The sequence below is a fragment of the Bufo bufo genome, chromosome 2 (assembly GCF_905171765.1).
Source record: "Bufo bufo chromosome 2, aBufBuf1.1, whole genome shotgun sequence".
Taxonomy (NCBI): domain Eukaryota; kingdom Metazoa; phylum Chordata; class Amphibia; order Anura; family Bufonidae; genus Bufo; species Bufo bufo.
This window is the reverse complement of record NC_053390.1, coordinates 633,545,140-633,566,783: the sequence shown is the minus strand read 5'-3', so window position 1 is coordinate 633,566,783 and position 21,644 is coordinate 633,545,140.

Here is a 21,644-nt window from a genome sequence, read left to right as displayed (position 1 = left end):
GGTGAACGCATTGCACCCGCACTGAATCCGGACCTATTCACTTTAATGGGGCTGTGCAGATGAGCGGTGTTTTTCACGCATCACTTGTGCGTTGCGTGAAAATCGCAGCATGTTCTATGTTCTGCGTTTTTCACGCAACGCAGGCCCCATAGAAATGAATGGGGATGGGTGAAAATCAAGTGCAGATGCTATGCGATTTTCATGCACGGTTGCTAACGAGACGAGGGATAAGTTACCCGGGACCCCATTTACTTTATTATTTTCTATTATAACATGGTTATAATGGAAAATAATAGCATTCTTTAATTCAGAATGCTATGTAAAAGGTCCATTGTGGGGTTAAAAATAAAAAAAAATCACCTCATCCACTTGATCGCGAAGACAGCCTCGTCTTCTTTCTTCTGCTTTCAGAACCTGGCTGGAAAAGGACCTTCGGTGACGTCAGTGCAGGTCCTGCTGAATGAAGATAGAAGATTACTTCATCTAAGGTCCTTTGGCAGGTCCTGAAAGAAGAAGAAAGAGGACGATTCAGGCTGCCCGAACAACAGGATGAGATGAGTTAATTTTTTTTATTTTTTAACACCTAAAGCCACATTTTTGAAAGCATTCTGTATTAAGAATGCTATTATTTTCCCTTATAACCATGTTATAAGGGAAAAGAATAAAATATACGGAACACCTAACCCAAACCCGAACTTCAGTGAAGAAGTCCGGGTTCGGGTCTGGGTACCACAGTCACACGCGTGCAAAACGCATTGCACCAGCGCGATAAAAACTTAACATCGGAACACAATCGCATTCAAAACTCACTGCAATTGTGTACCTACTCGCACGATTTTCCCTGATTGCAGACGCAACGCATCTGGACCTAATCCGGACACGCTTGCCTTAAGGTCAGTTGCTTCAGTATCTGACTTGTTTGGACACTTTTCTGTCAGTATTCTGCACCAGAACCAGAAAGTCTGTAACTGCTCCAGTTCTGCACCTTAAATGCTCTAGTACCTCAGCTCTTGCTCTTACTGACACTTGCATACACTAGAGCTTCCTATTTGGTCTCAATCTCCTTCCCATTCCTGACCTAGAATCTGGCACCCTCGGCTAGAATGAGATGTTATAGCAGCGTCTCTGTGTCTTACACCATTGTGACATTTTCAAAGTAAGTACACCATCCTCATTAGGTCTAAGAGGTTTATTTAAGCTACGCTCACATCTGCATCGGAAGCTTAGTCAGCAGCCTCTGTGTCAGATTCTGACAAAATAGTGCAATTTTTTTTAAGAAACAAGTCAATGAAAATGATAGAAGAACAGTAACAATAGCACCAATATGAACATAGTGTGTCAATGTTAACATAGCCTTAAAGGGGTTGTTTGGCTATTTAATATTGATGACTAGAGATGAGCGGATAGAAGTTGATGAAGTGGAAATCGATTTTGAATTTCAGGAAAAATTTGTTTCGCACCGAATTCGAATTTCCTGATGCTTCGTGGTAACGAATCACATTTTTTCCTAAAATGGATCCTGCACATGTTAGGACATTGAGCAAAGAACAAGGGATCACCCACAATGCCATGCATGCAGCCAATCAGCAGCCAGCTAGCCCTGTGATGCCACAGCCCTATAAATAGCCTCAGCCATCTTGGATTCAGCCATTTTCCAGTGTACTTAGTGCAGGGAGAGACGTCAGCAGGCTCTAGGGACAGTGCTAGGAAAGACTTGAAAACTTTTATTTTGCTGAATAGAAGTTTAGGGAAAGCGCATTACAAGTGTAGGGAAAGTATAAGGAGGAATTATTCCACAGTATTGAAGCAGAACAGGGTTCAATAGAGGAGTTTACAGCCTGGGTAATAGGAACAATCCCATTACACCTTGCTGCACTGACTTGGGGTCCAAATTGCTATTATACTGCTGCTTTCAGGTTTGCAATAGATGATACCTCTCAGTGGCGTAGGGATCGCCATAGCAACCATAGCAGTGGCTATGGGGCCCTACGCCACTAGGGGGCCCGTCCGACCGCATTCAAATTTTTTTTTTTTTTTTTTTTTTTATTAACAGGCAGCCAGGAGGTGGCGTACACACAGGCAGCCAGGAGGTGGCGTAACTGGGGAAGCAGCTGCTTCGGGGCCCGACAGTTTATTTTCAAGTTAGTTAAATATCGATGTCTTACTGTTCAGGGCCCCTTCACAGCAGCGGTCTTAATGTTCCCTCGCTAATGTGCTCTAATCTTACTGTATATACTAAAGTCTCCTGATGTGTCTGGGATTCAAACCCACAACCTCCAATGTATCAGTGTATCAGAGGCAAAGCATTAACCCTCACAGCCATAAAGAAGGCATTGCAACTGACTGAAAAAATTTGACACTTCTACTGTTATAGCTGGCTAAGTGTACATCTATACACATGACAGCTGCCCCAACACACCCAGCACTGCTATATCTCTATATGACAGCTATCCCAGCACACTCAGCTCTGCTATATCTCTATATATGAGCAGCTATGTGTATAGATGTACACTTAGCCAGCTATAACAGTAGAAGTCTCATAATTTTTCAGTCAGCAGCAAGGCAGCTGTTATGGTCTTGAGGGTAGGTGCTCTGCCTCTGATACAGAAGGTCGTGGGTTCAAATCCCAGCAGAAACCTTTTCTGAAATACAAGCAGTGACTCCATATATGGACATACAGGGAGGGACACAGGAAGAGGCTGCATCGCATCGCTGACATGGAGGTAAGTAGAAGTGTTTATTTTTTTTTTAATACCCGACTGTTACTGCCATGGGGGGAGCGGGGGGGGGGGGCACTTGATACTGGCACATGGGGGGGGGGGGGTTGGCACCTGACCTGATACTGGCACCTGGGGGGGGGGGGGCGTTGGCACCTGATACTGGCACATGGGGGGGGGGGGGGGAGGGGCACCTGATACTGTGGATGGCACTGTTCAGGGGGGGGGGATCTGTGTATGGCACTATTTAGGGGAGTGTGGATGGCACTGGGGATGGCACTATTTAGGGGAGGGGGGATCTGTGGATGGCACTATTTAGGGGAGAGGGATCTGTGGATGGCACTATTTAGGGGAGAGGGATCTGTGGATGGCACTATTTAGGGGAGAGGGATCTGTGGATGGCACTATTTAGGGGAGGGGGGATCTGTTGATGGCACTATTTAGGGGAGGGGGATCTGTGTATGGCACTATTTAGGGGAGGGGGATCTGTGGATGGCACCATTTAGGGGAGAGGGATCTGTGGATGGCACTATTTAGGGGAGAGGGATCTGTGGATGGCACTATTTAGGGGAGAGGGATCTGTGGATGGCACTATTTAGGGGAGGGGGATCTGTGTATGGCACTGTTTAGGGGAGGGGGATCTGTGGATGGCACTATTTAGGGGAGGGGGGATCTGTGGATGGCACTATTTAGGGGAGGGGGGATCTGTGGATGGCACTATTTAGGGGAGGGGGGATCTGTGTATGGCACTATTTAGGGGAGGGGGATCTGTTGATGGCACTATTTAGGGAGGGGATATGTGGTTGATCACTATTTAGGGGAGGGGGGATCTGTGGCTGGGCACTATTTATGGGGAGGGGGGATCTGTGGATGGCACTATTTAGGGGAGGGGGGAATCTGGGATGGCACTATTTAGGGGAGAGGGATATGTGGCTGGCACTATTTAGGGGAGGGGGGGATCTGTGGATGGCTCTATTTAGGGGGGGGGATCTGTGTATGGCACTATTAGGGGAGGGGGATCTGTTGATGGCAATATGCCTAGTGGGAGGGGGATCTGTGGATGGCACTATTTAGGGGAGGGGGATCTGTGGGATGGCACAGAGGGGGGGGGGGGGGGGACCATATTTTTTTTTTGCTATGGGGCCCATGCATTTCTAGCTACGCCCCTGATACCTCTGTAATTCCAGTAAACCGTTCTTGTTATTGGGGTGCAAGTGCTGTTGTGATACAGCCATTAACAGGGTGTATTACTAGAAATATTTTGATGTCTTATTAGCCCTTGTTTCACATTTAGCCCTCGTTCAGCAGTGCAGTTATATGTTCTAAATCCTTTTTTGTGCGTGTATAAGTGGAAAAATAATAAGGGCTTATATGCCGTTCAGGGGTGCAGTTATATGTTCTAAAGCTTTTTTTGGCGTGTATTAGTGGGGGGAAAAAAAGGGCTTATTAGCCGTTTGTTTGGTGAAGTGAGAAATTACAACCTTTTTTGGCGTGTATTAGTGGGAAAACAAAAAGTGTTATTTTGCGTTCAAATGGTGCAGTTATATATTCTTCTAAAGTCTTTTTTGCATGTATTAGTGGGGGAAAAAGGGCTTTTTAGCTATTGTGTGGTGAAGTGAGAAAATTACAGTCTTTTTTGTCGTGTATTAGTGGAAAACAAAAAGTATTATTTGCAGTTCAACGGTGAAGTTATATGTTCTAAAGCCTTTCTTGTAGTGTATAAGTGGAAAAAAATAACAGCTTATTTGCCGTTCAGCGGTGCATTTATATGTTCTAAAGCCTTTTTGGCATGTATTAGTGGGAAAAAAGGGCTTACTAGCGTTGTGTGGTGAAGTGAGAAAATTACAGCCTTTTATTGGCATCTATTAGTGAAAACAAAAGTATTATTTGCCGGTTCAGGGGTGCAGTTATATGTTCTAAAGCCTTTTTTGTAGTGTATTAGTGGAAAAAAAGGGCTTATTAGCCATTGTGTGATGAAGTGAGAAAATTACAGCCTTTTTGGGGTGTATTAATTTCCTTTTTATTTATTTATTTGATCTAACAGTATGTCAGACAGAGAAGTGACAGGCCCTGCACAGGGGAGGGCCAGAGGCCTAATGTTTCTGGCGCAGGCACAGATTGCAGCAGAGTAAGGGGGTGTGGCAGCAGGGGTCACTTCGAGAAGCCTGAGCTCCCAGTGTCACCTAGCGGTCGTGTCTTGACCAGCAACCCGGCGGTTCTTGAATGGTTGAATGGTCGGTCATCCACTTCGCCCCAAGTGACATCAGACACCCCCCAGCCAAGAGTCGGCAGGTTCATCAGCACAACCCTTAGTTGGCATGGCCCGGGAGCAAGCCATGTTGTGCCTGTTTTGCCCTCACCTGTCCTCAACCTGCGTCTGTCCTTTTCTGTTCCCTCAGCCAGAGAAGTATTATATGCTGTCGGCTCTCTCCACTATACAGCGAGGACGAGCTACTAGAGGACAGTCAGCAGCTACTGCCCAGCGAAGATCTTGAGGAGACATCCGCCCTTCCTCCGGTAAGGCGGGCAAGTAGTGATGAGGAGAGTGGCGTGGGAGCTGGTGTTGAGAGTGGTCAGGCTCCTGACCCAGAGACCATTGAGGAGGACATCATGACGTGCAGACAGTATTCTACATCATCATCGGAGTATAGGGTGGCCAGCTTGCGCGTGAGGCAGAGCCAGCAAGTCGGTAAGAGTGGCCTGGAGTAAGCAGGGTGGCAGCAGTGGGAGGTCGGGAGCCAAACGTGCACGGGGTAGACCACCCGCTTCGCAGAAGCCTATATGCCCAGAAAGTAGTGGTGCAGGGATTCACGGGGGCAGCGGCGGTAACAGTCAGTCAGTGCAGAGTTTTGGGGCTAAAATCACCTACTCGCAGTATGGCAGTTTTTTGCTAAGCTGCCAGAGGAGGGGAACATGGTCATTGCCGAATCTGTGGGCAGAAGGTGAAGCGTGGCCAGGGTGCCAATGTTCTCACCACGGGCCCTGCGTTCAACATATGCAGCATCACCATAAAGTGGCCTGGGAGAACCGGGGCTCCAATGTGGTGGTCCAGCCTGCCGCAGGAATCCTGTCCTTCCCATCATCTACCGGTCCTGATGCTCCTGCTCGTCGCCCTCCTACTCCTCGTCAGTCATTCCATCAGCAATCAATCCACCGAAGCGATTGCAAGAGACAACAGTATGCGTGCACTCATCCAATGGCGCAGAAGCTGAACGTGCTCCTGGCCAAGTTTGCTGGTGCTGCAATCCCTTCCTTTCCAATTGGTGGACTCTGCACCTTTCAGAGAACTGATGGCTTATGCCAAGCCGAGGTGGAGAGTCCCAAGCCGTCATTTCTTTGCCAAAAGGCAGTACCAGCCCTGCACGAATTGTAGAATAGAAGGTGGGCCAGTCCTTGAGCCTGCTCGTTGTCTGCCATTGTTCACCTCAAGCCGACGTGTGGAGCTGTAACTACGGTCAAGGAGAATTTATGTCCTTTACGGCCCACTCGGTAAATGTGGTTCCTGCCCAGCCCAAACCAGCAACTTGGCTACTTGACACCGCTTCTGCCTCACGTTCTCACTCCGTTGGTCCTGCGACAATGTACGCCTCTGCCTCCTCATCCTCCACCATGTCCTCAGCCTCCACTGCAGGGACAATTCACAGTGCCCCCACCAGCATAGCACATGTGCAGGGCACGGCGGTGTCACGCTGTTCTGCACCTAGTTTGCCTGGGTGAACGGAGTTACTTGGGGAGGAACTGCTCCGCATCCTTTATCAAGAAATCGAATCTTGGGCTTTCTCCGCGACAACTTAAAATCGGAACCATGGTGACCGACAACGGGAAGAACATGGTCTCGACGCTGCATCAAGGAGGGATGAGCCATGTGCCCTGCATTGCGCACGTATTCAATCTTGTTGTCAAGCGTTCCCTGAAGTCTTCCACCCATCTTAAAGACATTCTAAAAATGGCCAGGAAACTTTGCATGCACTTTCAGCCACTCGTACAACCGCAAAGCACACCCTCCTTGAGCTGCAGCAGCAGAATGGCATCCCCCAACATAGGCTGATATGCAACGCATTCCACCCGTTGGAATTCCACCCTCCATATGTTGGACCGACTATATGAACAGAGAAAGGCCATAAAAGATTTCTTGATGATACAGGCGGACAGAGATACTCCCCTGTGTAGCTTTGATGTTAGCCAGTGGCAGCTCATACGTGACACCTACCGTTTGCTCGTGCCCTTTGAGGAGGCCCATTTTTTCTGTCAGTCCACCAGGACTACGGGATGAACAACGTCATTCCACTGATTCATGTCCAGGAAAAGATGCTGGTAAATTTGGTTGGTCAGGGGACTGTAGACGTTGCGCCTACATCTCACGGCCACATGAGCCCTGTGGGGGGTGGAAATGGAGAAGGAGGAGGACATTGGAGCACAAGCAATGTGTAGCGAAATGGGTGTTTTTCTACACAGGTGACAGGAGAGGAGGAGCATAAGCAGCAGGAGGAGCAAGAGGGAGATGAGGAAGAAGAGGCAGAGGACCCAGACACACTGTGGCAGGTATGCAGTGGAGATAGAGGCAGGGAGTCCCTCCGAGTCACTTGCGCAAATGGCCCGATGCATTGCTCAGTTGCTTGCGTAATGACAGCCGAATTGTCACCATTAGGTACAGGGATGACTACTGGCTCTCCACCATGTTAGACCCTCGCTACCGGTCCAAAATGGGGGCCTTTTTTACACCCGCTGAGAGGGAGGACAAACTGAGCTACTATCGAGACATCCTAACTCAACACTGTGTCACTGGGCCACTCTGTGGCCTCCTCATGCTGTTGCTAACTCAACACTATGTCACTGGGCAATCTGTGGCCTCCTTATGCTTGCTGCTGCCACCTCCACACTATGTCACCTTGCCAGTCTGTGGCCTCCTCATGCTGCTGCTACTCAACACTATGTCACTGGGCCACTCTGTGGATTCCGCATGCTGCTGCCACCTCAATACTATGTAAATGGGGCCACTATGTGGCCTCCTCATGCTGCTGCCACCCTCCATGCTATGTCTCCTTGCCAGTCCTGTGGCCTCCTCATGCTGCTGCTGTTGCCATCTCCACACTATGTCACCTTGCCAATCTGTGGCCTCCTCATGCTGCTGCTGCTACCTTCCCCACTCTGTCATTGTGCCACTCTGTGGCATCCTCTGCTGCTGAAACTATGCAACACTACGTAAATGGGCTACTACTGTGGCCAACAGTATGTAAATGGGCCACTCTGTGATCTCCTCATACTGCTGCTATCTCAACACTATGTCACTGGACCACTCTGTGGCCTCCTCATGCTGCTGCTACTGCCACCCCCACACTATGTCACCTTGCCAGTCGGTGGCTTCCTCATGCTGCTGCTAACTCAACACTATGTCACTGGGCCACTCTGTGGCCTCCTCATGCTGCCTGCTAACTCAAACACTATGTCACTGGGCCAATCTGTAGCCTCCTTATGCTGCTGCTGCCTCCTCCACACTATGTCACCTTGCCAGTCCTGTGGCCTCCTCATGCTGCTGCTAACTCAACACTATGTCACCTGGCCACTCTGTGGATTCCTCATGCTGCTGCCACCTCAATACTAAGTAAATGGGCACTATGTGGCCTCTCATGCTGCTGCCACCTCAATACTAAGTAAATGGGCTACTATGTGGCCTCCTCATGCGGCTGCCACCTCATGCTATGTCACTTTGCCAGTCTGTGGCCTTCTCATGCTGCTGCTATCTCCACACTATGTCACCTTGCCAGTCTGTGGCCTCCTCATGCTGCTGCTGCCACCTCCACACTCTGTCATTGTGTCACTCCGTGGTCTCCTCATGCTGCTGCTACCCTCAACACTATGTCATTGGGCCACTCTGTGGACTTCTCAAGCTGTTCTCCCACCACCCCTCCCCACTCCATGACTGGGCCACTATTTTGCCTTTTTGGCCTGGTTGACATCATTTATTTGACCCTTCTTCTGATCTGTCATAAGGAAGGAAAAATGAGACGCACAACGGATCCTGTCTGTGTAGCAGCTGTAAGGCCTGTATGGTCCCATCAGAAATGGCTTATGATTTGGTAGCCAAAATCAGGAGTGGGTACAAAACACAGAAGACATGCAAATATTCCATTCAGGTGTCGTCTCTGTTTTCGATCCACTCCTGTTTTTTTGTGGCTTTAGCAATACTGATGGATTGCTGACCAAATACTGACCGAGTGAAGGCGGATGCTCAACAGACAGGATTCGGTTTTTTTGGGGGTTATTGTTCTGATGGATCAGAGGAAGGGCAAAATAAATAGTGACGTAAACACAAATTTACTGCTGACACCCTCTCCACTCTGCCAGGGGGCTCTACTTATATAAGCTTTTAATAGAACAGGTTCTGTAGACATCTATGTGTAATCAGCTGACGACGGTGTAAAGGGAGTGCGCTCTTTCACGCTACAGTAGGATTCTGGGCTCTACTGCTGCTGCCACCTCCACACTATGTCACCTTGCCAGTCTGTGGCCTCCTCATGCTGCTGCTGCCACCTCCACACTCTGTCATTGTGCCACTCTGTAGTCTCCTCATACTGCTGCCACCTCTGCATTCTGTCATTGTGCCACTCTGTGGCCTCCTCTGCTGCTGCACTATCCAACACTACGTAAATAGGCCACTACTGTGGCCAACCGTATGTAAATGAGCCAATTTGTGGTCTCCTCATGCTGCTGATGATGCCACCTCCCCAGTATGTCACTGGGCCACTCTGTGGTCTCCTCATGCTGCTCCTACCTCAACACTATGTCATTGGGCCACTCAGCTCAAGCTGTTCTCCCACCCTCCCCACTCCATGACTGGGCCACTATTTAACCTTTTTGGCCTGGTTGACATAATTTATTTGACCCTTCTTCTGATCTGTCATAAAAAAAAACTAAAAAACACTGACACAATAGCAGACATAACTAACTGAACTTGCATGCAAAACTATAATTTGTTTCCTGAACAGTCCCTGAGAGAATCCGTAATGCTCTTGTGGAAGAGGCCTACTTAAAAGGAAGCCCTGAGAACAGTAGAATTGCTTACTTTAAGTAACCCTAGAAAGAAGTGGATTAGTTAATGACTCTAGCTGCAACTTGTCTCCAAATTTTTAAGTGCTAGTACTTCCATCCAAACTTAGCCTTAGTGGCTGGTCTGTTTATGGCCGCCTAGAGGTTGTGAAATTATCAGATTAGCATTTTGAAACAACCCTTTCTCACATCACACCATTGCATTGGAGCAACACTAGCAGTGCCTGAAATTTTTATTCTTTTTTATGGCAGCAACCACTATTTATCTATAGGAGGCTGTTTTTAAGAATTCAAGCATTTTGGTGTTATTTGCATTGAGGTCAAATACCTGGATTGCACCTGACCCTGTGCAAACTGCAACAACAAATTGGGGCAGGGCCTTAACTTGCCCACTGCACCACGAAACGGTGTGCAATCTTGATCCATTGAAATGATGGATATGGGATTCCCATTCTTGTGAACCACATTAACTTCAGCAGGCATAAAGTAACAATACTAGAAGAACTACTGCCGGCTGTATTAAAGAGAGTCTGTCAGTTAAAAAACTGTCCGTTGAAAAATGACTCCTATGTGCCCAGCTGGGCGGGCTTTCTTTTTCAAAGTGCCCAAGCCTGCTGCCTTCGCTGCTGACTGCTCTTCCCCTAACTTCCCAAGGCTTTTTCCCCTGCATCGCTGTGACCTCAGGGGATAGGGGAGGAAGACTTGAGAGGTTAAAGGGGTTATCTGATATCTAAAATATCCACCCCCAATGCCCAGGACCCTTGTATGGATTATACTTACCTGCTCCCCGGCACCAACGTCACTCCGGATCCCTGCATGGCCGCCCGCTTTATCTCTCTGTTGCCTGGATTAAAACATCCGGCGACTGGGAAGCGAGCCCCCTTGTTCCCATAATAAAAAAAAAAGTTTAAAAATCATACTTATCCTTTCTCCAGTGCTGTGGTCCGGTGGACATCTTGCTTACTCTCTAGCGCTAGACTACTTAGTTTACTTTATTTTTTGATGCTTAGATAATATATTTTGAGCTTTATTTTATGCTTTGATATTTTAATATAAATTATGTACCATACATACATTATACGTAAACATTTTCACAGTTTCATTCACTGTACCATTCACTCAGTATGCAAGCCACACGTTTTCTAAATGTCTTATAGTAAATCCATTGAACCAACTGTCTGTTCGGCAGCCTGCTGACTTTTTCCAGCTTTCAAAGAATCTAAATAGCAAGTGGCCTTTGTAACATATTTACACCCACCCATAAGAACAGATTGAAAAACTGTACCGCTGCTCAATTGGCTGCGTGTTTTACCTCTGAGGAAATGTTGAGAAGGAATGCATTCTCCAAATGGCTCAACATAGCAGACCAACAGGGAGCACACCAGATAATCCGTAGAGAACAGCTATATGGCAAGTGTAAAGATATACTCAGTGTCAATGTTCACTTTGTTCAGAAACATATTCTCATTGTTATACGATTTTTAAAATAAATGAATGATAACATATAAAGGAGATTTATACTTTTACATTCTGCTGGGATTGTCCTGAGATTCAAACATGTCCCCTGATAGTCGAGTATGCATGCTGCTTCTTCAATTCATCTCTATGGGACTGCTGGGGATAGTCGGACGCTGTATTAGGCGTCTCTTTGGCAGTCCTAGATCAGGCACTTAGACATCACATATTTATCCACTAACCTGTGGATAAGGGATACATTTATAAATCTTATAAAAGACAGCCTGCTGGATCTCACAGTAACTGGCATTCACCACCAGATACCAACTGAGTGATGCAGCTGCTTTCCGATATAAATGGCAGGTTTCGCCTGGACAAAAACTGTTGAATGCCGACAGCCGACACTTCTGCTGGATCAGGCATGCCGCATATGTGAGCGTACCCTAATCTGCCAGTTCTTCTCTAGGATGACATATTGCGACATATACTTAAAGGGGTTTTCCGCACCTCAGGATAAGTCATGAATATCAGATTGGAGGGGGTCTGACTCCCGGCACCCCAACCAATCAGCTGTTTGAAGAGAAGGCGTCGCTCATACAAGAGCTGCCTTCTCTGCTCTGTTTACGTGCTTCGCCACAGCAACTGCAGTTGTGAGCAGGTGTAATTACAAGTATGGTGTCCCCATTCACTTCTATGGGACAGCTTCGTCCTATTCAATTGAACAGACAGAGCTGTCCCATAGAGGTGAATGGGGATGCCATACTTGTAATTACACCTGCTCACCACTGCAAATGCTGCGGCAAGCAGGTAAACAGGCCAGAGAAGGCAACTCTTGTATGAGCGCTGCTTTCTCTTCAAACAGCTGGTTGGCAGGGGTGCCGGGAGTCAGACTCCGGCCGATCTTATATTAGGACCTATCCTGAGGATAGGTCATCAACAGTAAAAAAAGTTGACAACCCCTTTAATGCAGGATCAAAACAATGGGTAAACCTTTTGTCACCTACTGTAGTCTTAATGATATTAATGAAAAAATGTCAACATGTTTGTCTCAAAAAGGTACATACAAATGTAGTTTTCCTATAAGCGAATTATGGTCTTATGTAAATGTGTCTAAAACATTCCACTCATGTAAGAAGGAGTATGACATCCATCATTACTGTGTAGAAATTGTAACACTAAGGCCTTATTTACATGAAAATGGATAATTCAAAATGAATAATAAGTGAATAAGTCAGTGTTCCATGGACAGCACATGGATCCATTGAATTTGAATATACAGTATATTACAGTATATAATATATATTCAGAACCATGGACTAGATTGGTCTGTTTCAAGTCTATGGGTGTGATCAGGGTCATCAGGATTAAATAATTTATTTTATTATTTATTTTTGGTGGGGGCTTTATTTCACTTGGGGTACAATTTCTGCAGTGGGTATGATACAAAATTCTATTTTCCATTCACTTGCAGTTTACTGTAATTTGCAATGGAATTTTTAGTGTGGATTCTACAGCTAAGAGTAGTTTCACACTGGCGGCAGGGGACTCCGACAGGCTGTTCCGGCGGGTGAACAGCCTGTCGGATGCATCCTGCCGCTAGTTCACATGTGCCCCCGGACTGCCGCTCCTTCCCTGTTGACTATAATGGGGGTGGGGGCGGAGTTCTCTGCGGTGGCACGGCAGCGCACGGCGAGAGGCAGCCGGACTAAAAGTACTGCATGCAATCTTGCCAAAAAATATACCATGTGTGAAGTTGGCCCAGGATGCCTTAACAATTAAGAAAAAATATATATATATGAATACGAGAAAAATAGAATATAATAAAAACAAATAATAAAGGACAATACTAAAGATGTGGATTACAAACCATGCATAAATGTGATAACTAGTTTTATATACATAGAAGCAGAGATTTTATGAATGTAATGCAATCAAAAAATCATTGTGATCATAGCAAATACTAGTAATCAAGAAAATGGATTGGGGTAAGACATTCTCTACAATGTAACAATACGAATAATTAATAAAAATTTTTTTTTTTTAAATCGACTTTTTTTTTGCAGTAGACACACAAATTTATGACAATAGGTCTACTTTCAGGCTGCCTGCACATGGGAATGTATTTGATGCAAATTTTCCATGTGGATTTGCGGGAATATATTGCTGGATTTCCTGTTTATTACATGCGGATTTTGTCTTGGATTTTGTCTTGGATTTTGTCATGGATTTGTACACTGTGGCGAAAATCACAATGAAAATCCATGTATATTCGGTGGATTTCAAAATCCACACCACAGGTCAATTAACACATGGAAAAGTTCTGCACAGTGTAGGTAAATTTTTTACAACCTTAGTTACCATGCTGGTACTGTATTATGCCATGTTGTGGTCTGTATTTTGCATCACTATATCACTGATTTTCACACAGTCAGTAGTTTAACTCAGTATTTATAAGCCAAAACTAGGAGCAGGTCTATAACACGGAAAAGATACAAATACGACCAAATACTGACTGTTTGAAAGTGGTCTTAGTATCACAAAACTAAAGCCACTTTCACACTGTTACGCCTCCTGCACACGACCGTTGTGTGCCCGTTGTGTGCATCCGCGTCCGTGTTCCGTTTTTTTTTTCGCGGACCCATTGACTTTCAATGGGTCCGTGGAAAAATCGGAAAATGCACCGTTTGGCAGCCGCATCCGTGATCCGTGTTTCCTGGCTGTGAAAAAAATATGACCTGTCCTATTTTTTCACGGTCAGCGGTTCGCGGACCCATTCAAGTCAATGGGTCTGTGAAAAATCACGGATGCACACAAGATTGTCATCCGCATCCGTGATCCGTGTCCGTGATCCCGTGTCCGTTTTTTCCTATCATTTCAATGGCAAACTTGACTTAGATTTTTTTTCATTTTTCATGTCCGTGGATCCTCCAAAAATCAAGGAAGACCCACGGACGAAAAAACGGTCACGGATCACGGACCAACGGAACCCCGTTTTGCGGACCGTGAAAAAATACTGTAGTGTGCAGGAGGCCTTAGTATTTGATTTGTATTACTACATCAGAGTAAAATTATAAGGCCCTATACACATAACTGTATTTTTGGTCCTTATCTGATCCACATTTCGGACTTATGCAGACTCATTTAATTTAATGGGGTTCCAAAAAATGCGGACAGCACTGTGTTGTGTGATGGGGCCTAACGGAAAGCTTTGCACCTCTGTGTTTTGGATCCACTACCAGTTTTGGCTTACGGTCAGCCAGTATTGGGTCAGTAGTTTGCATCAGTATTTGTAAGCCAAAACCAGGAATGGAACACTATAAAATATAATGGAATATTTGTGCCTCTTCTGTGTTTTTGACCCACTCTTGGTTTTAGCCTACATATACAGATAAAAAATACTGACCAGCTACTGACTGCTTGAAAGTGGCCAAATACTGATGCAAAATACTGGCCAAAAGAGTGCCATGCACAGGTTGTTTCATACAGTTTTTTTTTCTTACAAAAATGTTTTTTTTTTTATTAAGCAGATGATACATACTGGCCATCAGGAAATTATAAAAAGCCTTATAAACACTGTTTTCTTGTACTTTTATTTTTATTTTTATCTCTTGGCCTATTTTTTACATTGTAAAAGGTCTGAAGAAAACACAAGTAAAATGCTGTGTGACTAAAACATACCACCCTAAAAATGCTTTTAAAAGGGCTTTTTTACAAGCCAAAAAATGCCCCTCAAACAACTAAGTGTGGAAGCACTTCCATAGTGGTTTGTAATTCATTATCGACCATCGTCTGCCTGCATTAGGAAGGAAGGGATAAATCTGGGGCTACATGGCGAGTGTGGCCATACCAAGTGTTGGTCAACTAAAGATCTCTGTTTCTCGCAACAGAATAGAAGTGTATGGGGACACACTGCGACCCAAAAGTTTCCGCTACCGAGACCCGACTGTACCATTAATCCGGTAGTGTTGGATTTCTTGTGACTTTTGGGTCACAGTCACTTCAACTCGCGGATTGTTACGTGAACCCATTCACTTCCATTATATAGGTTGACGGCAGTGCTATGCAGTAATCTTTGGGTCATGCGCCACATGGTGCCCCAGCCTTACTGCTGTGAATATTTAATACCTATCTTGAGGTCCTTTTTGTTCCAGTAGCTAAACACTGTCTAACAGAATAGCTCTGAAAGTAGATATATAATGGTACACAGCGTAGCCAAAAGCTGCACTTAAAGCACCTAGCATGAGCGTCAGTGTGGGATCGGAATTTAAGGTACATTTATGATACATTTCAATTTTCACTACCAAAGATTTGGCTTCAATCACAAAATATCACAGCTGGCTCATTTTGGATCTTTAATGGTCGTTTATACTGGGAATGACAAGATAAAAAGTTGCCCTCAGAATCGGCAGAACGCTGTGCAGATGCTGTATAAATTTAGTTGCATTATGGTTCGCTGTTTAAACATGCCCTAAATAATACAAGTTACATTCTCATTAAATAAACTTCTCTGTGCTCCGATGTCTCTAGGCTAGGGAATGTAATGGTGGAATGGGATTTATCACGCTGTTTTCACATTACGATGCTGTGCTCTGTCTTCACTAGATTTTACAACCTGTTTGAAGTCAGTGTGGTGCAGCGAGCACTTTGTTTCAGTAGCACAATATGTGACTCTTAATAATATCAAATCTTCTTACTCAGGCTGTGAAGGAATCATATTTGTATTTTTGGTGATAATAGTGGTGCGCCTGGCTGTTCTATGCCAGGAGCACATACTATATTTGCATTAGGATCCGGGGTTTCAAAGAAGAAGTTTTCTTGCCATCTGGTTGGTGCCATACAATGCATGCCAATGAAATTAGGAGCAGCTAGTGAAACAGGCTCTTCAGTAATCAAAGGTCTAGTGTAATACATCCTACTACTTGAATGCTGAAATTTATGTTAAACTTGTTTCTTTGAGGATAAAGCTGGAACTAATGACTTAAAATAAGAAAGGACGTGATTACCTGGAGCCTGTGCCCTCTACTTTTAGACAGACAAATAGATGAAAACTATAGATCACAAACTCATGTTAAAGCTCCTGGACCAAAGGCTGGGCCATCCAACTGCTCTCCAGTGACAAAGTTGTCATGTAACGTGGTATTCTACCAAATGCTGTTGAGCATCATTTTCAGCCCGGCTCCCATGTCACCATCCGCATATTAACACTGATGCAGTAATGGATACCTGGAAAGAGAACATTTTCAGCATGCGGTTTCATATAATTCAGTGGCTCAGTCATGTTCTGGCCCTCAAGATAACTGACTTACAGTATCAAAGGTTTTAATCAGTAGAAGCCCGAGTGCTGAGATTCCCACCTATTGCTAGGATGAAGAGCTCCTCGCTGCAGGAGACAATCTCTACACAGGTTTATAGACTTTCTATCGTGCATGTCTTAAGCAGTGAGGAGAGAGAGTGCTCCATGTGAGCGCTTCTTTCTTGTTTTAGTGACCCGTGGGGGTCTCAGCACTCGTACCACGGATCAAAACCTTGGATATGTCATTATGACAATCCAAAAGTTTTTTTTTCTAAAGAACAGGGCAAAATGTATATATTGTGTTGTTCATAGTCCATGACTTGATGTGGTGTTGCATGACACAAAGATTCAAAGAACACCAAAGAGAGAATCACTGTATGAGTCATTATCCCTTCTTGCATTAGGCATAACACAGGACATCAGTTTTGCAAGAAATAGCTATTTAAAGTGGAACTGCCATTTCAATGTATTTTTAATATTCTGTAGGGACAGGGATGTTAAAGATTTTTATAATAATATACTTTATTAGGGAAGGATATTTTGTTTGTCTAGAAAACAGGGAGTAAAGAGACTTCTTGGCAAAGCTCTGAACGCTGCTAAGGAGAGTATGCCTTTGGTCTGGAGCATTATACTGATTGCTGAAGACAGTTGTGTGTAACAAGTCAGGTAGGCAGGATGATGGGCAGTGATCTTTAGAGTACATGTAACTAGTCACAGACTGAGGTATTGACAAGAGGCAGGGTGGAAGCCTCTGTATGTTACATCTTCAGCACTCAGTAGAAGTGAAGACAGACTCTCCACAGCAATGCTCAGTTAGAGCTTTACTAAGAAGACTCTTTACACCATGTTTTCTGGTACAAAGAAAAATCTTTCACTGATAAAGCACACTCCTCAACATTGACATTGCAACACTAAGAAGGAAAAGTTGTGGAACGATGGAAATGACAGGATCAACAGAAACATTAAAGGGGTTTTCTAGGGTTTTAATATTGATGAGCTATCTTCAGGATAAGTAATCAATATCAGATCGACGGGAGCCGTCCCATTGAAGTGAACGGTATAACTTGTACTTAGACTTGCTCACCGCCGCAATATTGATGGTGAACAGGTAAACAATGAAGGGAAGGCTGTGCTCGCATGGAGCGTGGCCTTATCTTCAACTAGTTGATCGGCGGGTGTCACAGGTGTCTGATATTGATGATCTTTCCTGAGGATAGGTCATCAATAATCAAATCCCAGAAAACCCCAAATGATTAAAAAGTGAAGTTTGATCGCCACGCATAGAAATACACTCACTTACATGTATTTGCATTCTATCAATAAGGTTATTAATGATTTTCTAAGGAATGTTCTGCCAAACTTAATGCACTTGGGCATGCAAATCATCAAGATTCGCTGCTGAAAGATTCCTCTGCAATAACCAACCAATGACGTCCAAGATGTGCTTGATGGGAGACAAGTTCAGAGATGCTACAGGCCATAGCAGCAGGTTTAGGCCATGTATGCTTCTCACAGTAGCACGAGCAACATGCGGCCTGGTGTTGTCATGTTGAGAAACAGCTCTTGGGACACTTTGTAGAAATGGCTGTACCATTCATTCCACAACCAAATCAATGTATCACCAATCTGTATGTGTACCTGAAATGAAGACCAGAGGAGTCCAGCTACCAAATATTATACCATCACACACCATAATCTCGGTGTGTTGTTACATTGTAAAGGCCTCTTCATGGCATTGCCCGTGTTGTCTCCAGATCAATGTCCAGCTATCATTACGTCCAAGACAAAAGCAGGACTCATAGCTGAAGAGGATAGACCTCCACTCCAGCCTCCATTGCTGTTGTGCTGTACACGGCTATAGCCTTTGAGAGTAATGGAGTGAGGTCAATGGAACACCTATAGCTGAACGTTTGTCTTGTGGCCCAGCGTGGTGCAAACACCTTCTAATGGTTTGTGTAGGCACTGTTTGCTGCCCTAGGCTTGGTATGCGACACCCAATTCCACTTGCAGTACAGAATGGATTAATATGTGGCATTCTTCTAATTATATGATCTGTCTATGCAAAGGTTTCCCTTTGTTCACCTCTTGCTATCATTTTAGTTCATCATTGTTCTCTCAACCACCGAGACACACAACGTTAAAAAGTGCTGACATCTTGGCCTAGGAGCATACCGATCCTGCAGAGTGATGAAACCAAGATCTCTCAGTTTAAGGATCCTGTTCCTCTGAGTTTGCGACAAGTGGTGATAACTGGCACATTGATGAACAAGAGGTATTACACAATTATCCCATACAACTTGATCTGATTTTTGAGGTTTCATGTGGCTAAAAAACGTTGCTTTCAATATGGCTATTATGCCCCTCCCATGTGCCACAGATTGGAGCTAGGTTTTTAAAAACTTGATCATTTGGCCCTGGAGGCCCTGCTGAATTGTCATTAACCAGCACTAAGGAGACCGGGCTGGATTTGTATAGATACTAATTGGGCCTATAGGCGTGGCTTAGTTGCTGCAAAAATATACTGCAGCATGCAAAGCATGCCACTTCTATTATCCCTCCTAAGGCTTTTCAGAAATAGGGAAGTATGCTGTGTGAATGTGCTGTGTGAACCATGCCTAAGGATTTGCTGAGCCTGCCTACTTCTCTTGGCCTCGCCTTTTATCTGTTTGGCTTCACCTACAAAATGGGGACACATTTATGCTTTTTTCCAGGGCCACTTTGAGTCCCCAATCCACAAATGTCGATTTGTATAACCTTACAGATTGCCACACCAAGAACTTGAAGGACAATTTCAATTTTAAGGACTATATATTAAAAAAATGTTTAACATCCCTATCTTTACACTACACACTATATATAAAAAAGGTCTGGGGTGCATCACAGCCTTCCAGAGACCTGAAATTTCTTTCTCTGCACACCTATAGCTATCCCCTTGTCAGTGTCATACCTCCAAAGAAGGCAGACCATGCAACTGCTAGGCGGCCCATGGTATGGAGGTGCCCATACCCTAGTGGCCTTACCCTTCCAAACCACCCTGTCAGCTACCATCAATAATAATATATTACTATTGCCAGCAGACACTAACTTGACACAGCATGTAAATCTGATTCACAGACTAATTTATAGTCTATATATCAGTCCCTGAACGGAAATAGAATTCCTCAATTGACTCAGCTGGTCAGTCAGTAAAGTGGCTCTGCTGATTGGCCAGCTAAGTCTTGTGATCTTTAAAGTCTTTGGTCAAGTAGTAAAAAAATTGAACACCAGTCCAGCTCACCACTCGATGACTCCAGTATCCAGACCACACATGTAGAACGGTTCACGGGAAAAGACGCTTCGGCTACAGATGTAGTATACCAAGTTGAAAGGATTCCAGAAACATGTCCTAAAATCTTCCATCTTTGATCGTATTAAAAGCATTAACATCCAGGAAAGTGCATAGTTGCAGCCATCGCATTTGAGATAGGTACCTACAATTCTTAATCATGGCATAAATAAAATCCAGCACTAAACACCATTTTAAAGGACTCTCTGGTCTATCTCTGTTTCATAGTTTTAGGGGCAGAGGGGTGTTAGACTAGTCTGGGCCTTATATTTAAACTTCTTCTTCGTGGCACAGGAAAACTGGGAGTATGTAGCGATGTCTGTTGTTCACAAGACTGCAGAACTGGACTTCATCGATAGCAGTCACCTTTTCAGGTATTAACAGTGTCTAGGGGAGTACATTAAAAGCGTTGGGCCCCATAGGAAGAATCTTAATTGGGCCCCCATGTCTGAATGCGCCAGATCCAACACTACCGTGATTTTCATTGTTATGCTCCTATGACATGGCAGAACAGCTAACGGCACTAGCACAGATGGGAACATAGTCTAATATACCTCAGCTGCTGCAGTACATCATAATAGTGATAAGAGAACTATAAGTCTCATCATGACCAGTTTAGGCCTGTTTCATACTGTTGGGGGTAGCTCCAGCAAACTTTTCTGGCAGAGTACAACCTGGCGGATCTCTTTGGGTACAATGTGGCCAGCAGGCAATCCGATAACCTCTAGCAGAGAGCTCCGACAGGTTGTTCTCTGCTGTAACAGTTTGCTAGAACTACAGCCAGCAGTGTAAAACAGGTGAAAATTTGTGGGCAATACATGGAGGGGCAAAAGAGGAGAGAATTACAACTCCCAGCATGTCCAGGCTGTTATTATGGAACACAAGTTGACATTACAGGGAGAGGGTATAAGAGGAGAGAACTACAATCTCCAGCATTGACAGACTGTTATTATACAGGATCAGTGGATATTATAAGAGGAGAGAACTACAACTCCCAGCATGCCTAGTCTGTTATTGTAGGGCATCAGTGAACACATTACATGGCAGGGGATAAAGTAGGACAAAAGTACAACTCCTAGTATTAGGATGTTATGGGCTATCCCAGGACATTATTCACCACTCCTCCGGGCACACACAAAAGTTCTTCCCCATGTAGTTTGACTACATTTTCCTCTCCACCGCAGAGCTCCATCTACCTGCTCTGGTCACATGACGATGACATCATCACAAGTCCTTCAGCTGTAAAACTACTGACTATGTACTCTGTATGGCTGCCCTGATCACATGCTAATGACATTATCACAGGTCCTTCTGCACAGCTAGCTAGGTTTTCACAGCTAGCTATGTAAATATAATTGAGGGTGGGGCTTTCCTGCAGGGCTGGGCCCCTTTCCTCTACGTGCTCCATAGCAGCTACATGGTCTGTCTTATTAGAGGTAAGCCACTGACAGTGTCTCCCAGCACACTGATACAACCTTGGCTTACAGTAGACCTGAATTGTATAACAGCTTGATGGTCGCAAGAATAATATGATAAAGAACGTATCAAAATTGACAGGTAACAAATATAGAAACACAGAGAGTAGAAACACACCATAGATGACCAAGTTAACAAATGATGATGGTAAACAGATGATGTCACAAACAGATAAAGGATATGTCAATCAAGTAATGAAGAAGACAGATGATAATGATGACAGGTAATGAAGCAGATACTGTAGATGAAAATACCCACAGATAACAGACAACTGACCCTGACTCTAGCTTTTCCTGAATCTTTCACTAAATCTATAGTTAAATATTGACCC